The sequence below is a fragment of the Nicotiana sylvestris genome, chromosome 8, assembly GCF_000393655.2.
Source record: "Nicotiana sylvestris chromosome 8, ASM39365v2, whole genome shotgun sequence".
Classification (NCBI taxonomy): domain Eukaryota; kingdom Viridiplantae; phylum Streptophyta; class Magnoliopsida; order Solanales; family Solanaceae; genus Nicotiana; species Nicotiana sylvestris.
In genome coordinates, this window is record NC_091064.1 from 32,495,854 (window position 1) to 32,514,018 (window position 18,165).

The following is an 18,165-nucleotide window of genomic DNA, read 5'->3' on the forward strand; positions in this document are numbered from 1 at the left end:
GAGGATGAGAGAGTCGAGTGAGGTTCCATCCGAGGCTCCGGTCCGCGGTCATGTTATTACATCAAAATCAAAAATAAAAAAGACTAAATAAGCCTATCAGCTATGAGTTACAAAATTCCTATCTATGAGTCTTCTGAAGCTTGATCTTGAGTCTTGGTTGGTTCTTCATGCAGACTCTGATCTGGATCTTGATGCTTGTTAGCTGCAGGTGTTGGTTCATTCCTTTTTCAACTTCTCGGATCAAGGTGGGATATGCAAAGCTTGTGACTTCAATCACGTCTTGAACAGTCCACATCTTTTCTCCGCTTCTGCACTTTGAGTTCACTTCTTTTTCTTTTTCTTATTTTTTTCTTTTATTCTGGATTTAGACTCCTTCTTTTGGTCGTCTCGAACCCTGTGCCTCGAGGTAAAACCTGCTCAGACATCAAAACAAACAAACGAACGAAATTTTTCTGCCCCAGCTTTCACTAGGAAAATTTCGTGAGTTATTGTAACAAAATTCTAAACTACTTCTTTATTGAAAGCAATAAAAGTCAGGATGGTGTATCCTTGGGGAAAAGAGATTATAGAGTGGAGACCCTATATCTAAAATGAAATCAACTAGGGATTTGAGGCCCTAAGTTGGAAAGATCACCAGCTTATGCTGGCATCAACTAAGGAGTGTGACCATATGTTGGAAAAGATTACTAGGTTATGTTGGCATCAACTAGAGAGTGGTGACCCTATGTTAGAAAAGATTACCAGGTTATGTTAGCATCAGCTAGGGAGTGGGACCTTATGTTGGAAAATATTACTAGGTTATGCTGGCATCAACTAGGGAATGAGACCCTATTTTGGAAGAGAAGACTAGGGAGTGGAGACCCTATGTCTAAAACGAACCAAGAAGATTTTTGTTTTTGTTTTTGTTTTTTTTTTCTTTTTTTTTTTAGAAAAATCATCATTGTTTTTTCTTTTGAGAAAATCATTCTTTTAAACAAATTACTCCAACGTTTTTTTAATCGAGACATCTTATTTTCTCTTTTTTTTTCTAATTTCCTAGGAGAATATTCATCAGACTAGGTTTTTATATCTTAGGAGAAAAATTCATCAGACTAAGACATCTATCCTAGGAGGAAGTTTATCAGACTAGGTTTTCTAATTTATTATCTTAGGAGAAAGATTCATCATACTAAGATTTCTATCCTAGGAGAAAGTTCATCAGACTAGGTCTTCTATCTTAGGAGAAAAATTCATCAGACTAAGATTTTGATCCTAGGAAAAAGTTCATCAGACTAGGTCTTTTTTTTGGCATCTTAGGAGAATGATTTATCAAACTAAGATTTCTATCCTAGGAGAAAGTTCATCAGACTAGGTCTTCTATCTTAGGAGAAAAATTTATCAGACTAAGATTTTGATCCTAGGAGAAAGATTCATTAGACTAAGATTTTGATCCTAGGAGAAAGTTCATCAGACTAGGTCTTCTATCTTAGGAGAAAGATTCATCAGACTATGATTTTGATTGGAAGGAAAATGCATCAGACTAGGACTTTTTATCCTAGGAGAAAAAAATGTGAAGATCAATCGCAAGATTTTATCATATCATTGAAGTAACACACTTTCTTCCCTCCTACATAAATTGTTGCGCCTAAATATGTCATAGGAAAATGTTTATGTTGAAAACCTATCATCATCATCTTAATCTCCTCTATGAAATTTTGTAATGCCTTTGGAGCAACCAGAAAAGAAGATTTCTCCTTATTTATAAATTGTCCAAAGGTCTCTTCATAAATCTTCAAGTTGAGCATCATCAATCTAATAGATTCCAAATCTCCAGATGTGAAGAGAATGGTATCATCAACATATGAGAGGTGTGTTATCACTGGACTAGGCTTGTCAACAGTATAAGGCCTGAAATCAGCATTTTCAGGCAACTTATTCATCAATGTTGACAAACGCTCTGCACAAATAACAAACAAAGAGGGAGATAGGGGGTTACCATGTCTAAGCCCTCTGGATGAGTTAAAAAAACCCGACCTAGTTCCATTTATGTTGATTGAGTACCATATATTTGATACCAATCTCCATATCATATCTATCCACCCATCCCCGCATCCCATAGCTCTAAAAGAAAGACATTAAAATTCCCATGACACCCTATCATAAGCTTTCGACATATCAAATTTAAAAACCACATTCCCCCCAGATTAGGTTTGGAGATGGTATGAACAAGCTCCAGAGCTAACATAATATTTTCACTAATAGACCTACCCTTTATAAAACCAAACTAGTTAGAAAAGATGAGCTTAGGCAGTAGCGAAGAAAGTATGCTATTTAGAAGCTTAGAAATAATCTTACAAGACACATTTCCTAAACTAATGGGCCTAAGATCAGACATAGTTTTGGGATTATCAATCTTAGGAAGGAGAACAAGACATGTACGGGTGATAGATTTAGGAATGGAATCCCTAGAGAAAAAAGCACTAATCATCCTAACATGGTCCCCTTTGATGATACCCCAACATATTTGGTAGAACTTAGCAGAGAAGCCATCAGGTCCTCGAGATGAATCAGCATACATAGAAAAAGCCACTTCTTTAATTTCCTCCTAAGTAGGTAAAACAATCAAGGCCTTATTATCTGACTCTTCAATCAATTTAGGAATAGTATTGAATAATGCTTGGTTTATATTCTAATCGGCCTTCTTAAAAAGATTTTGATAGAATTATGTGGCTTCTGTAGCAATTTCCTCCTCCCAAATTTCCCAAGATCCATCACCCTTTTGAATTATGTGTAGCAGAAGTTTCCTACTCTTACTATTGACAGAGGAATGGAAAAACTTGGTGTTGAAATCACCCTCAGCAGCCCATCTCAAACTAGTTTTTTGCCTCCTCAATTTCTGTAGCAATTTCCTCCTCCCCAATTTCCCAAGATCCATCACCCTTTTAAATTTCAATAATTATTTCATCTTCAATTCAATTAGTTACTCAATTAAATTTTCTTAAACCGCCTGAGGTTGTATTTTGCTTAAAATGAAATTTCTACTAAGTTAATTTATTAAATCCCTTGTTAAAGGTAATAATTCGTTCGATGTTGTACTTTAATTGAAAATTGTACTTTCTTTATTCAAATGATTTCTAAAAATAACTTCATTTTTCTTGCTGAGTTCCTAATTGGTTTAGAAGCTATACTCCACTTTATGTTATATAAGTAAGACTCCTTGAACATCTTAATTGCATTGGTTATGGACCCTATGAACTGAGTAACATGAGAACGCTGTTGTGCAAAGTGAGATAGAAATATGTGGGCACAAGGTACCGGGTGTGCTAAAGGTTTGGTAATTGAGGTTATGATATGAGACATCGAGTTTGAGATGGATGAAATTGTGCATCAGAAATGATATGATTTATTGAGCTGACATCGCCTTCCTTATTTGAGTACATTTTTACTATCTATGTTCCAGCTATGTTGGTGTTAATTTACTTGGTTATCTTTAGTTTTCATCCGTGCTTCCCTTATTATTTATATTGATTGTAGTTGTTCTTTCCGTGCTGTTTATATTACTTTGTCATCTTTAGGTTGATAGTTTATTATCATATCCTGTTCAATTTATTTGACCAGTAGGTGTCTGGACTGTCTCTCGTCACTACCCCACCGAGGTTAGTCTTGATACTTACTGGGTTCCGCTATGGTGTGTTCATACTACACTTATGTATATTTTTGTGTACAGATCCAGGAATTTGATCGGTAGTAGCTGTACGGGTCGTTGCAGTGGAGACTCAAGGTAAACCTGCTGCAGCGTTTACAAGCCTTAGAATCACCTTCATTTGTACTTATTTCCATTTATTCCTTTTGTTTCGGAATAGTGATGTATTTATTTTGTATAACTACTCTTAGAAAGTCTTATGACTTGTACTACCGATTTTGGAAATTGGAATTTGTTAAGAGTTATTTAATTTAAAGTTAGCAAGTATCACTGTTATCTCAGTTAATGTTAGGCTTACCTAGTTTAGAGACTAGGTGCCATCACGAATCTTTTGGAAAGAGTTTTGGGTCGTGACAAGTTGGTATCAGAGCTCTAGGTTCATAGGTGCTACGAGTCATAAGCTGGTTTAGTAGAGTCTTGCGGATTGGTACGGAGACGTCTGTGCTTATCTTCGAGAGGCTACAAAACTGTTAGGAAATTCCGTTTCTTTCATTCCTTATCGTGCGATATTAATTCATCTTGAAGTATATGACTTATCCCCCTTTATATCCACTCGTGAATAATATTACGCTCTCAGCGTCCGCTATGCGCTAGTGGTCCGTGATGCTACAGACGGTCTACGAAGGAGTCAGAGATGCTCATGCATTGTCTCAACGTGTCATCCAGATTGGAGATACAGAGTTATTTAGAGACTATTCAATTGTTGAAATAAAGGCGCAGCGGTTTCCGACATCTGGTTGATGAGTGCGGCTTGGGAAGGTTTAATTGGGTGACTAGTCGTCGCAATTGTGGCAAGGTCACGAGGTGGTGTTGATTGGGGATAGTTTGTGGTACTAGAGTATCTTGTGATTTGTGTTGTACGAGCTGTGAAGGTTAATTTTACGGATCATCAGATGGTGTTTACTATGGCATCGCGCCAAGTGGAGGAGTCCATTAGCGGCATTAGTATTGTAGAGTCAGATTTACGTCAGTTTTGGCCTGAGTATTTCTACGTCATTAATGGATCTACATTTCGCCATCAAGGGGAGTTGGATGAACAACTTCAGATTCACAGAAGGTCTATTCAGCATAGGTATAGTGGTTGCAGCAAAACGAGGTGCTTTAGAGGAAATGTGGTGGTTTATGAGCTTCTGGCTACGTGGCTCGTGTTAGGATCATCTATATTTGGACTTGATTGGGATTATTACATATCGACTATCCAAAGAAAGTGGGTCAGCCCTGTGGTATTGGGTTAACATAGCGATAAGTAATTGGTCCTTGAAATGGGAATTCTCTATTGGCATTTGTGCCAGCACTCTTGGATCGGACGACTTGTGTGACTCGGTTGAGTTAAGAAGGTGCAGTCCTGATGGCCTAGTACGTGCGGGCAAATCTCGGAGGGTTCTCGATGGTTTGGAAATGGCTTGAGTTGGCTGTCTACTATAGACATAAGGAATATGTGGTACATTGTAGCTTTCCCCTGAATAGGTATCAGAAATTAATAGAGAGTTGACCTTGTTGGCTATCATATGTGAAGAATGTGCATTTTTTTTGAAAGGACCTTGAGTTTTGGTTTGCGGGTGCATGGCTAGTAGGATGGTGATTACTGGGTTTTGAGTCTTTCGAGGTTCATGATTTGTTACACGGCCAGAAATCCTATATAGGTGCCTCAGCAGAATGATAGGATGTGAGTGAGATATCAACCATTTGATTTGCGTAGTTGAGTCGGGTATGTAAATTTTGGTATTCCTAAGGTTTGGGGCTAGATGCCCTTATATATGGTTTATTTCTTATTTGCGGATTTTGAAGAAATGTTGAGAATGGGATAATTAATAGCATGCATTATTGATAGGTCGCTGTGGAATTTTGGAAAGGATATTTACCTATTTGGAAAATACTTAGGATTTGGGTTGGGGGCTATGTGAAAGCTCAATGAGAATATATATCTTGTACCAGGTTAAGTTTGTGTGCTCCTGTGAGATTCTAATTTTGGTTATGTTATCAGGCAAAATGGATATTATTTGTGCCTCTAACCCATGTTTATGTACTGCTCTCTTATGTTGTGATGAGCTGTGAGGTTGTATGATTATTCCCCATGCATGTTGTAATTCCATCCAGGCCTTACGGCGATGCGGGCGAGGTAGCCCTCATGATGTTAATTTGCTCATTGCACCTCAGTTGTACTTGTTCCTTTTATGTCTTATTACTTCTATTCACTTTTTCCCACAATTTTATTTATGCACTCTGTTGTACTTGATATTAGTATTCATATGATCAATGAGCCCGAGCATTTTTGGCTCGATGAGTATTTGGGAGCGCGTTGCACGCTGCAGCAGATGTTATGTGGGATGTTGGCTTGATGAGTATTTGGGAAGGGCTGCACGACGCAGCGGATGTTGTATGGGATACCCTTTCCTTGTGTTTATCTGGTGTTGTGTTTTCCCTCTGTGGGGCGATTTGATGAAATTTTTATTTTTTTTACTTTTGTTGTTACACATGTTGTACTTGTTAGATAATTCTTATACTTTGCTTTCCTTTATTTGTGCTGCATAATTGAGTCATTACTGGTTTGATGTACAAACTGTGTAGTGTGAGAATCTGTGTGGTTCCGTGATTTATTGTTACTTGGGCTGCTTGTATTGGTTGAGATGAGGTTCTGAAACCTGAGATTGGTACTATGGTATTGAGGATGAGGAGTGTTTGGAAGTAAGAGGGTATTTCTGCTAAGATTTGGGTAATGGCCCTTGACCGGCGAGAGAATTTCTTGACTTGTTGACTTCATGGGCGGCTATGAGTTTCTGCGTGTTTACTTACTATGGGCAGTGTTGTGGAAGTCCGGAACAAGGTTGTATTCAATATGAAATGTATTGCCAGCATCCAAAGTGTTATTTGAGTAACTATGGTGGTCAGAGGTTATTGCTTCGAGTATTTGAGCTGCGTGGATCAGCATGTGATTTTATTCCGCGTTAGAATTTTTGGCTAGATTCAGCTTGTTCGGGTGTATTCAGTGTGATGATGTGAAATTCGGTCCTATGATGAATTTCAGATGTTGAGGTTTGGGTTCTATTCTAAGGTTACAGACTGGGGAGGAGATGAGACCTTCAGTTAAGTGGCATTGTCAGTTCTGCAAGGGTTGGGTGATGGGGAATCACCCTCGGGTGTATGTATGAGGAGCTCATGCAGTGATTTGGTGGCTTGGAATGACTCCGGGCACGTTCGAGGATGAACGTTTGTTTAAGTGTAGGAGGATGTAACGACCTGACTGGTCTTTTTGAATAATTGCATCTAGTTCGGCAGTTTGAGATCACGAGCAGCTTCACATTATGTATATTGACTTGTGTGCAGGGTTGGATTTAGTTTCCGGATGAATCGAGTCGAATTGGAAAGAAGGAATATAGTTCTAGAAGCTTAAGCGGAAAGAACTTGACCGAAATTTGACTTTTGAGTAAACGGCTCCGGAATGAGTTTTGGATGATGTCAGTAGCTTCGTATGGTGATTTTGGACTTGGGCGTGTGTTCAGATTTGGATCTGGAGGCCGTAGGGTAATTTGAGACATTTCGGTAAAAGTTGGAAAAGTGGAAGTTTGGAAAATGGAGAGGGTTGACCCATAGTTGACTTTTGTGTTATCAAGGTTGTAATACGATTCCGAAAGTTGGAACAACTCCGTTATGTCATTTGGGACTTGTCTGCCAAATTTGGTGTGGTTCGAAGTTGATTTGATGTGGTTCAGACGTTTGGTTGCAATTCTAGAGGTTCTTAAAGTTCATAGCGATTTTCATGCGTTTGGGCATCTGATTCGTGGTTTTAGCATTGTTTGACGTGATTTGAGAGTGGTTCTAAGTTCATATGATGTTATGGGATGTGTTGGTATATTTGGTTGAGGTTCCGTGGGCCTCGGATGAGTTTCGGATGAGTTTTGAGCGAGTCCGGACATTCCGGAACTTAGAAAATGGTTCTGATGCTTAAATCTTTGTTGGGGCAGAAATCTTACCGCTGAGGCAGATATGTTTCCGCTGAGGCGGTGGGATTACTGCTGAGGCTGAAAATGGTCCGCGGTCCACGATGAGGAAGGATCTGCAGGTTCACTGGTCTGATTTCGGAAGCCTATATCTTTTGATCTACAAGGAATATTGAGATGATTCAAAAACAAAAGTTGTATCCCTTCGTATCTATAGCGGTGGATTTACCGCGGTCAGCAGTGGTTTTTCCACAGTCAGTGGTGATAGAAATCTAGGAGGTGCACTATAAATACGAGATTTAGAGTTTTATTTCATATTTTTACCTAGAGAGCTCGGATCTTGGCGGTTTTTCGAAGGTTTTTCAAGAAGTTCATCGGGGTAAGTGATTTTAACTCGGATTTGACTAAAATACATGAATCTATCATTGAATTTATCATTTGATTCGTGATTTGGGATGGAATTTGGGAAAAATTGTGAAGTCTTTTAAAAATGTAAAATGATGATTTGAAGAACCAAATGGTATCAGAAATAGATAATTTTTGTATGGGTGAACACGTATCGAAATGGGTATTCGATTTTTGTAAATTTTATCGGGTTCTGAGGTACGGGACCAGGGAGTTGACTTTTGTTGACTTTTTACAAATTGTATAAGAATCATAGTTTTGTGAAATTATTTTCTCTTGCATTGTTAGATGTATTCAAGTCGTTTTTGGTTAGATTGATCCGAGCGTTGATGAATTGGTAAAGGAAAAGCTAAATTGAGTATTGAATTGGCCGAATTGAGGTAAGTATCTTGCCTAACCTTGTGTGGGGGACTTCCCCTTAGGATTTGGGTCTTCTATGCTAATTGTAGTCCGTGCATGCGAGGTGACGAGTGTGTGCTCGAACTTATTTGTAGGAAACTTGCCTTTAGGCTTCTTAGGTCCTTATGTTCATTATGTGGGAAGTATTTTGCCATGATTGGATTTCCTAATTGCTTAATTTACCTCTATATGCTCCATACAATGTTGTTAGCTTTCCTTAAATCCCTACTTGTTACTTGGCCTTTATTTGCCTTAATTGAAGGGATTGTCCTCCTTATCGTATTGTTATCTCTTAATTGTGAATTCCTCTATGACCCAGTGTATATATGCTATGTGTCCAAATTGTTGTAATTTCCGGTGTAGTTATCACGTGCCTATTATGTCTTGTTGTTTTGTTAAGGTTATTGCGCTTCTTGGTTTTCCGTGATTCTCTTGTTGCCATATATTCATACTCTTGGTGGTGGAATTCCTTGTGATTGGATTGTTGGATTGTTGTTGATTCTCTTGCCGGGATGTTATTGTTTCTACTATTTGGGTGAGGAAAGAGAGATAAAGCACGAAGGGTGATGCCGTGCACATTTATATTATTCATATGGTGAGGAAAGAGTGATAAAGCATGAAGGGTGATGTCGTGCACGTTTACATTTATATTATTCATATGGTGAGTAAAGAGTGATAAAGCACGAAGGGTGATATCATGCGCATTTATATTATATTGATGCATATGGTGAGGAAAGAGTGATAAAGCACGAAGGGTGATGCCATGCACATGTACATTTATATTGATGCATATGCTAAGGAAGAGAGATAAAGCACGAAGGGTGATGTCGTGCACATTTATAATATTCATATGGTGAGGAAGAGTGATAAAGCACGAAGGGTGATGCCGTATACATTTCTGTTATTGATTGCATGGTGAGGATTGATAGTAAAAGCACGAAAGGTGATCCCGTGCACTTTCTGTTTGCTATGTTTATTTGTTGTTACCAATTCAAGTATTTTAACTGTTCAGCTTCCTTTACTCTGTGATCCTTTGTGATGGAACCCCATAGTGTTTTCAATACTTCGCCGTATTTATATACATATTTTTCAATACTTTAAATTTTAATAATTGTTTTATCTTCAATTCAATTAGTTACTCAATTAAATTTTCTTAAACTCTCTGAGGTTGTATTTTACTTAAAATGAAATTTCTACTAAGTTAATTTATTAAATCCCTTGTTAAAGGTAATAATTTATTTGATGTTGTACTTTAATTGAAAATGGTACTTTTTTTATTCAAATGATTTTTAAAAATAACTTTATCTTTTCTTGATTAGTTCCTAATTGGTTTGAAGTTGTACTATACTTTATGTTATGTAAATGAGACTCCTTGAACATCTTAATTGCATTGGTTATGGACCCTATGAACTGAGTAACATGAGAACGTTGTTGTGCAAAGTGAGATAGAAATATGTAGGCACAAGGTGCCGGGTGTGCTAAAGGTTTGGTAATTGAGGTTATGATATGAGACATCGAGTTTGAGATGGCTGTAATTGTACATCAGAAATGATATGATTTATTGAGTTGACATCGCCTTCCTTATTTGAGTACATTTTTACTGTCTGTGTTCCAACTATGTTGGTATTAATTTACTTGGTTATCTTTTGTTTCCATCTGTGCTTCCCTTATTGTTTATACTGATTGTAGTTGTTCTTTCCCTGCTGTTGATATTACTTTGTCATCTTTAGGTTGATACTTTATTATCATATCCTGTTCAATTTATTTGACAAGTAGGTGTTTGGACTGTCCCTCGTCACTACCCCACTGAGGTTAGTCTTGATACTTACAAGACACCGCTGTGGTATGCTCATACTACACTTCTGTATATTTTTGTGTACAGATCCAGGTATTTGATCGGTAGTAGCTGTGCGGATCGTTGCAGTGGAGACTCAAGGTAAACTTGCTGCAGCGTTCGGAGGCCTCAAAACCACCTTCATTTGTACTTATTTCCATTTGTTCCTTTTGTTTCGGAATAGTGATGTATTTATTTTGTATAAATACTCTTAGAAAGGCTTATGACTTGTACCACCGGTTTTAGGAATTAAAATTTGTTAAGAGTTATTTAATTTAAAATTAGCAAATATCACTGTTATCTCAGTTAATGTTAGGCTTACCTAGTTTAGAGACTAGGTGCCATCACGACTCTTTCGGAGAGATTTTTGGGTCGTGACAAGACCACCTTTCTTCTCAACTGCATCTGTAGTACAATTAAAATCACCAATTATTGCCCATGGAAGGTTATGAGAAGCTACAATACCCCTAAGAGTATCCCATAGTGGTAGTCTCAATTGGTGTTGGTATTTAGCATAAACAATTGACACCAAGCAGTGAATACCCTCAGGCGTTCCTAGCTCACAGTTGATGACTTTTTCATCTTCATCCACCACTTCGCATTCTACAAACTCATCAGAGAAGATCCAATTTTTGTTATTTTCACTGGCAAAACAAAACTCAGAACCAAGCATTCTCTTATATTTTTGGATTTTCCTTCTGTTGGAAAAGGGTTCCAACAAGGCAATAAAAGAAATTTTGTTGGACAACTTAAGTGATTTTAACCTTTCAAAAGCACCAAGTGTCCTAACACACCTAGTGTTCCAAAATATTAACTTAATCATGGAAAGTTGATGAAATATTCTTAGCTGACTTGGCTTGAGCCCTGGTATTATGAATACTTTGGCTATTTCTACCTCCACCTCTACCTCTTTGTCTTTCCCCTCCTCTTCCTATGACATTAGTAACACCCCTTGAAGATAGGTGATGTTGTTCTGTAATATCACCAAATTCTTGATCCACATTAACATCATAAAGTTCCTCGTGGCTTTGTTGAGATGAGAAAGGTTCCACCAATTTATTAGTAGTTTCCTTTCCTTGATCATCACTAGAGGTATCTCCCTCTATGCTCTCATATTCATCATCGTCTTCATCCTTAGATGACAAGTGTTCTTTACCCTTATTTGATGTATCCAAAAACTTCTCACCAGGATCATGAACCTAGTGGTGTTACCTTCATCACTAGGAGAGTCTGGTACAATAGTAAGGGAATCATGGCTAGTTGGTAACATGGTAAGTTGTTGATCTCCTACAGATTGATGATCAGTCTTGCTCGTATGGTTGGTGGTTTGAGATGCCTTTTGTATGACAATTCTATCATGTGACTTTTGAACTGCTACATGTTCTTCTGGATTCTTTTTACTAACTGATTTGGATTTACTACTTTTAGCATTCTGCTCTTATTGCCTCACGGATACTTCAACTGGACCCAATTCCCTTTGTGTAAAACACTGATTTATTGCATTCCCAATCTAACCTCCTTTTATAGAAGTTATTTCCACTGTTTCTTCTTAAATCTCCTTATTTATTGCAGTACTTGCTATGGTTTTGTTCCCTTGTCCTCCAGAAGAAGGAACCCTGATCTCTATTATGTCATTGTTGGTTTCTTGGTTCAAACTCGTATTCTCTTGTGTTCCTGAAGTATTCTTCTCCTGTCGTTCTGATTTGAAGCCTCCCTAACATTTTGGATAGAACTTGTCTTTGGATTTTGAGTTTTATTTATGTTAACTATATTCTCATTAACAAAGCCTACAGTCTTTTATCTGAACTTTTTCCTTTCTTTTTGGTCACATTCTGAAAAGCCATCACTATTAACAATTGGTTCCTGAATAGGGAATACATGATTGCTCTACACTTCCTCCCTCTGCTTCTTAATTCTCTCATCCCTGGCTTTTGTCCAACATTGGATTTTATTATGCACTTGAAGTTTGCAATAGTTTCAATAACTTGGGACATCTTCATACTTTATCTGAAGCCATTCTCCCCATCTTCACTGCCATCGAGCCATTTAAAACCTAGCCAAAGTTCATTTAATTTAGGCTTGAGAAGATATATTTCAACCTTAACATTAGCCACATTACCCCTAGATTTGGAGTATGTGGCTTGGTTAGGTGCAATTGCATGTCCAGCAGCTGAAATCATTCTTGAAACAATCTCCCATCTAAACAGATGCCAAGGTAGTTGTTGTATAAGTATCCAAATAGGTACAATGGAAGTTTCAACTTCCGGTTTAAAATCTGCAGTCCATTTGAGTATTTTTATGCGATGACCTCCAAGAACTAAGTAAGGCTTAAGATAAATATGATTATAATTGACCTCGTTATTGAAATCAATATAAACACATTTATGGTCTTTGTACACAATCTTAACAGGTCCTTTGATGAGGGCTTCGAGATATTAATAGTGCTCTGTCTTCCGCCCATAATTGGAGTTTTGGCGTTGGGACCATGTCTTTGAGGTGCATTGCTCTTGTTCTGCTTCATCTGGGGTGTCTCATTGATGGTTGTGGTCTTCATGTGCTTGTCGAAATTGCTGGATATTTTCGATTGTGGTGGAGCAGTTCTGAAGGATCCCTTTTGGGCCAGGTTTGAGGTATCAATGTTCATGAGGGTAGCTTGGATGTCTGATTTTTGGATATATTGAGGTGGAGTAGAGTCTAAAGGAGATGTATTCAGCTGCTGTTGCTCCAAACTTGCCGGACTCGCTGGGGTCGGGGCAGAACTAGTTGGAGCTACAGTAGAAAGGGTTGTCGACTTTGGGTTTGATGTGGTAATAGCATTATTCAGAGAGATTTCTTTAGGGATAGTGGTCGGCACTTCATTGGGGTTCTGAAGGTGGTCCTTATGCGCCGGTGAACCACGGGGAGGGGGCTCCATGGGAGCCACGGTTGAGCTGTACGCGTCATTGGTGTTTACTTTATAGTACTAGTATTTCATGCTTCGAAAGTATCAAAGGTGAATATAGGCTCATTCACCTGCCATGTATACCATATAAGATGCATTTATGAGATGGTTACATGTGCAATTATTATTAACCCGCAACATGATATTTGCGAGGTAACTTGTTCAATAATTAAATTTTGAGCATAATTTCCATATTTTCTATTCAAGACAGTTCATCTTGATAAGTTAGTTTATATCACAGTTGGTTTAGCAAAATAATTTATTGAGTGCCTCTACTTAATATTTAAACTATTGCCTATGAGAATAAAGTTATCTATATCAGTTTGATATAGGTTATATACGAAAGTATATTATATTCTCCCCTTACAAATGGTTTAGGGTCAGGAACCAAATAATTCCATTTTATTATTAGTGATGTGCAGTGTATACTTTAATTAACACCATAATGCATAAAGATGGGTTCCCAAAGTTGAGAAAGCAAGTTAGTTTTTCTAACATGAGGGGGAGAGATAATAAACAATTGATAAAAAGTTATGTGGAATGAATTATCGTTTGTACACCTAGATCCTCGTATAAGATAATATGGACTTGAAGTTCATAATAAGATAATCCATCTGCAATATATTGTAAATATGTCAGATGCATTTGTTGACCCAAAGAAAGTAACTATATTCTCATTGCAAATTCTTCTATTAGAATAAGTCCGAGAATTATAAAGTCTATGGTATGCTTAAAGCGTATAGACAAATCGATTTCAAATAAAATTCCTGATAAAGAAGATAAGCAAATGATCATAATAAGGAGACAAATGATCTAGAAGATCACATGACATAACATTTCTATGATGACCCGATAGGTCATCTTATGAATTAAAACCAAATTCTGTATTCTGAGGCCTTAAAAATCCCATTTTCTCGGTTTGTGTGCGCAATCCGGGCGTGTTTCTAGAAAGCTTTTATGTTGAAAGTTGATAAAAAATAAGGATTTTTGCTTAAAAACTTCATTTGAGTTGACTTCGATCAACATTTTTGGTAAACAGACCCGGATCTGTATTTTGAAAGTCCCGGTGGGTCCATATCAGAATATTGGACCTCGACGTACGCCCGAAATCGGAATCGGACGTCCCTAGCTCGAGTTATGAATTTTTGTTGAAAATTGAGAGTCTGAAAATTTAATAGTTTTAAGAAATTTTTAATGTTTGATTTTATTGGTATCAGGTCCGTATCTTGGTTCTGGAGCTCAGTACCGGTTCAATATAATATTTAAGACTTATCTGTGAAATTTGATGAAAAATGGAATTTGGTTTGACGTGATTCGGACGTCCGGTTGAGAAAATAAATATTTCAAAGTGTTCTTGAGAATTTCATTCCATTTGGTGCTAAATTCGTGGTTCGTGTTATTTTGGCAATTTGATCGGGCGAGCAAGTTCGTATGATGTTTTAAGACTTGTATGCATGTTTGGTTTGGAGCCCCGAGGGCTCGGGTGAGTTTCGGATAGACTACTGAGTGATCGAACTTGGAAAAATTTGCTGGTGAAACTGAACAGGTTGCAGGCCTCTGATCTCGCATTTGCGAGATCAGGAATCACAATTGCAACCTCTGAGGGTTCCTCATTTTCTAGCTAATCCTCGCATTTGTGAGGAGAAGCTGGGCCAGCAGTGTTCGCAATTGCGAACTTCCCTTCGCATTTGCGAAAGAAGTCTGGGAATGGCAGGATAGCAATTGCGATCAATTGGTCACAATTACGAAAGGTCATGCTCGCATTTGCGAGACTTTCTTCGCATTTGCGATGAAAGAAGGAATGGGGAGACCTTCACATTTGCGATAGGTTCTTCACATTTGCGGGCTTGCATTTGCAAACCCCAGGTCGTAAATGCGACACCTGCAACTGATCAAAATTACTTTTGGACGAGATTTTTCATTCATTCTTCAAATTTTCAAAACCTAAAACATAAGAGGCGATTTTCCAAAGACTTCTTCTTCCCTAAATCATAGGTAAGTGATTCTTCACTAGTTTCTTTTAATATTTCACTTCATTTTACAAGATTTCAACCTAGAATCTAAGGTATTCATAGTGGAATTAGGGATTTTTGGGTAGAAATTAGGGATTTCAAAATTTGGGTATTTAAACCTCAAATTGAGGTTGGATTCCAAAACCAATTGTATATCCGAACTCGGGGTGAATGGGTAATCAGATTTTGGTTTGAATTTCGGGTTTAGACCAAGCGGGCCCGGGTGTTGAGTTTTGTTGTCTTTTTCAATAATGGCCTAAATTGAGTCCTTTGTTATCGTGGGTGATTCCTAAGGCTTATTTTGAAACATTTTGTTGGTATTCTAGAATTGTTGGTTCAGAGGCGTGATTGAAAGGCAAAGCTGTGACTGAGCTTTGAGTGGCCTTGAGTTCGAGGTAAGTGGCTTGCCTAACCTTGTGTGAGGGAACTCCCCTTAGGATTTGGTACTGTTTGATATATGAGTGTCGTGCATGTGAGGTGACGAATGCGTACATGGTCTACTTGTTGAAAAACCCCATTTTCATTAGGCAAATATCTATTTTTCCTTTAATTGGGCAACACTAGCATATGTAACTATCCTGTTTAGTTTAGGAAAGCATGCCTACATGCCTTAACTGCCTATCTGAACTCTGTGCAACATATTTTAGTGAAATTTCCTGTTCTTCCTTGACTTAAGCTTAGCCTAAATTGTGGTTTTCTTGTTGTAATTGTTATCTCTATTGGTTGAGCTGCATATTTACATTGGGACTACGGAACGGTCTTCCGGGAGATCCCCCAACACTGCATATTTACTTTGGGACTACGGAACGGTATTCCAGGAGATCCCCTAGTATTACATATTTACTTTGGGACTATGGAACGGTATTCCGGGAGATCCCCCAGCACATTTACGTTTGGGACTACGGGACGGTATCCCGGGAGATCCCCTGTTGCTATTACTGCATTCTGACCTATTGGTTTTCATTGAATTCTATTCCTGTTAGATCTCCATATTTAGTTTTTACTATAATATTCTTTATGTTTTATTTCATTATATTTATACTAGTAGGGCATTGACCTGATCTCGTCACTACTCGATCGAGGTTAGGCTTGGTACTTACTGGGTACCGTTGTGGTGTATTCATGCCCTTTCCTGCACATATTTTCCGTGTGTAGATCTAGGTACTAGCTATCAGCCTCTAGTCTAGCTGTGTGGTTGCTGCTTCAGGAGACTTCAAGGTACATCCTCACTCGTCTGCATACCTCAGAGTACCCTTCTATCCCCTATGTTCACTTTCTCCTTTTCCCTAGAAATGATGTATAAAACAATTATGAGTTCTTAGAAGTTTGTGACATTGCAACATTCCGGGTTTTAGGAAAGATGATTATTGTATATGGTGAGTGGCATAGTTTCTGCTTATTAATTATATTTGTTAGTTGTTATCCTTGTGTTACATTTTATTTTTGCAATATTAGGCTTACCTAGTCGTAGAGACTAGGTGCCATTATAACAGTTCACAGAGGGGGAAATTAGGTCGTGACAAGTTTGTATCAGAGCTCTAGGTTCATAAGATTCGTGAGTCACAAGCTGGTTTATTAGAGTCTCGCGGATCAGTGCGGAGACGTCTGTACTTATCTTCGGGAGGCTATGGAACTGTTAGGAAAATTCCACTTCATTTGATTCCTTGTCGTGCGAGATTATTGACTTCGAAAATTTAAACTTTTGTCTTCTATTCTCTCATAGATGGTGAGGACATGTTCTACCGGAGATATCCAGCACCTGCACCCCCTGTTGGAGCCGCCCGAGGCCAAGTCAGGGGTAGAGGCCGAGGACGTGCACGTGGTATAGCCAGAGCACCCGTGCGAGCTACTACAGAGGAGCCACCAGTAGCTCCAGTCGGAGCACAGGAACCTGATACGCCTACTTCTAGTACTCCAGCTCTCCAGGAGACCCTTGCATAGTTCATGAGCATGTACAACACTCGAGCTCAGGCAGGGTTGATTGTCCTTGCTGCAGCCACATCTCAGGCTGGGAGAGGAACACAGACTCCCGCCGTCTGTACTCCAGAGTAGCGAGTTCAGGTTGATCAGATCCCAGAGGTTATACCAGTACCTCCTGTAGCCCTAGTCTAGCCCGAGGGTAGGGTAGCAGCTTCAGAGGAGGAGCAACGGAGGCTTGAGAGGTACAAAAAGTACGACCCTCCTACATTCAGTGGTCTGGCATCATAGGATGATTGGGGATTTTGGGAGAAGTGTCACCGTATATTCTGCACAATGGGCATAGCAGAGTTGAGTGAGGTTTCTTTCACTACCTTCCAGCTTCGAGGGACAGCCTATCAGTGGTGGCGTACTTATGAGTTGGACAGTCTGGCTGAGGCAGCTTCCCTTACATGGACTTAGTTCTCAGACATGTTTTTGAGAGAGTATGTCCCTTAGAGCCTCAAGGATGCATGGAGTGCGGAGTTTGAGCAGTTGCACCCAGGATACTATGACTATTTCTGAGTATGCAGTCCATTTCAGCGACTTGGCTAGACATGCACCGACCTTGGTTTCTACAATTCGAGAGAAGGTCCGCCGGTTTATTGAGGGACTCATTCCCAACATCAGGACTAGCATGGCCTGGGAGCTAGAGATGGATATTGTGTGTCACACTTCCTTTTTTACACCTCGAGGGGGTATATGGGAGTTTTTCCAATTAAAGTGACATTATTCGAAATGGGATTATTTTATTTAAGTTCTTCAGAGTCGCCACTTGGGATAGTATATTTGGTGTCCCAAGTCACCAGTTTATTTTAAATCCCAAATCGAAGAAATTTTTATTTTTTAAAGTTTGCAAACCAGAAATTCTAGATAAGGAATTTTGTTCATCCGGAAGAAGGTGTTTAGCATTCCCGAGTTTCGTGGTTCTAGCACGGTCGCTTAAACTGTTAAAATTGGCCTATTATCTGATTAACTACATGTTTTAACCTATTGTG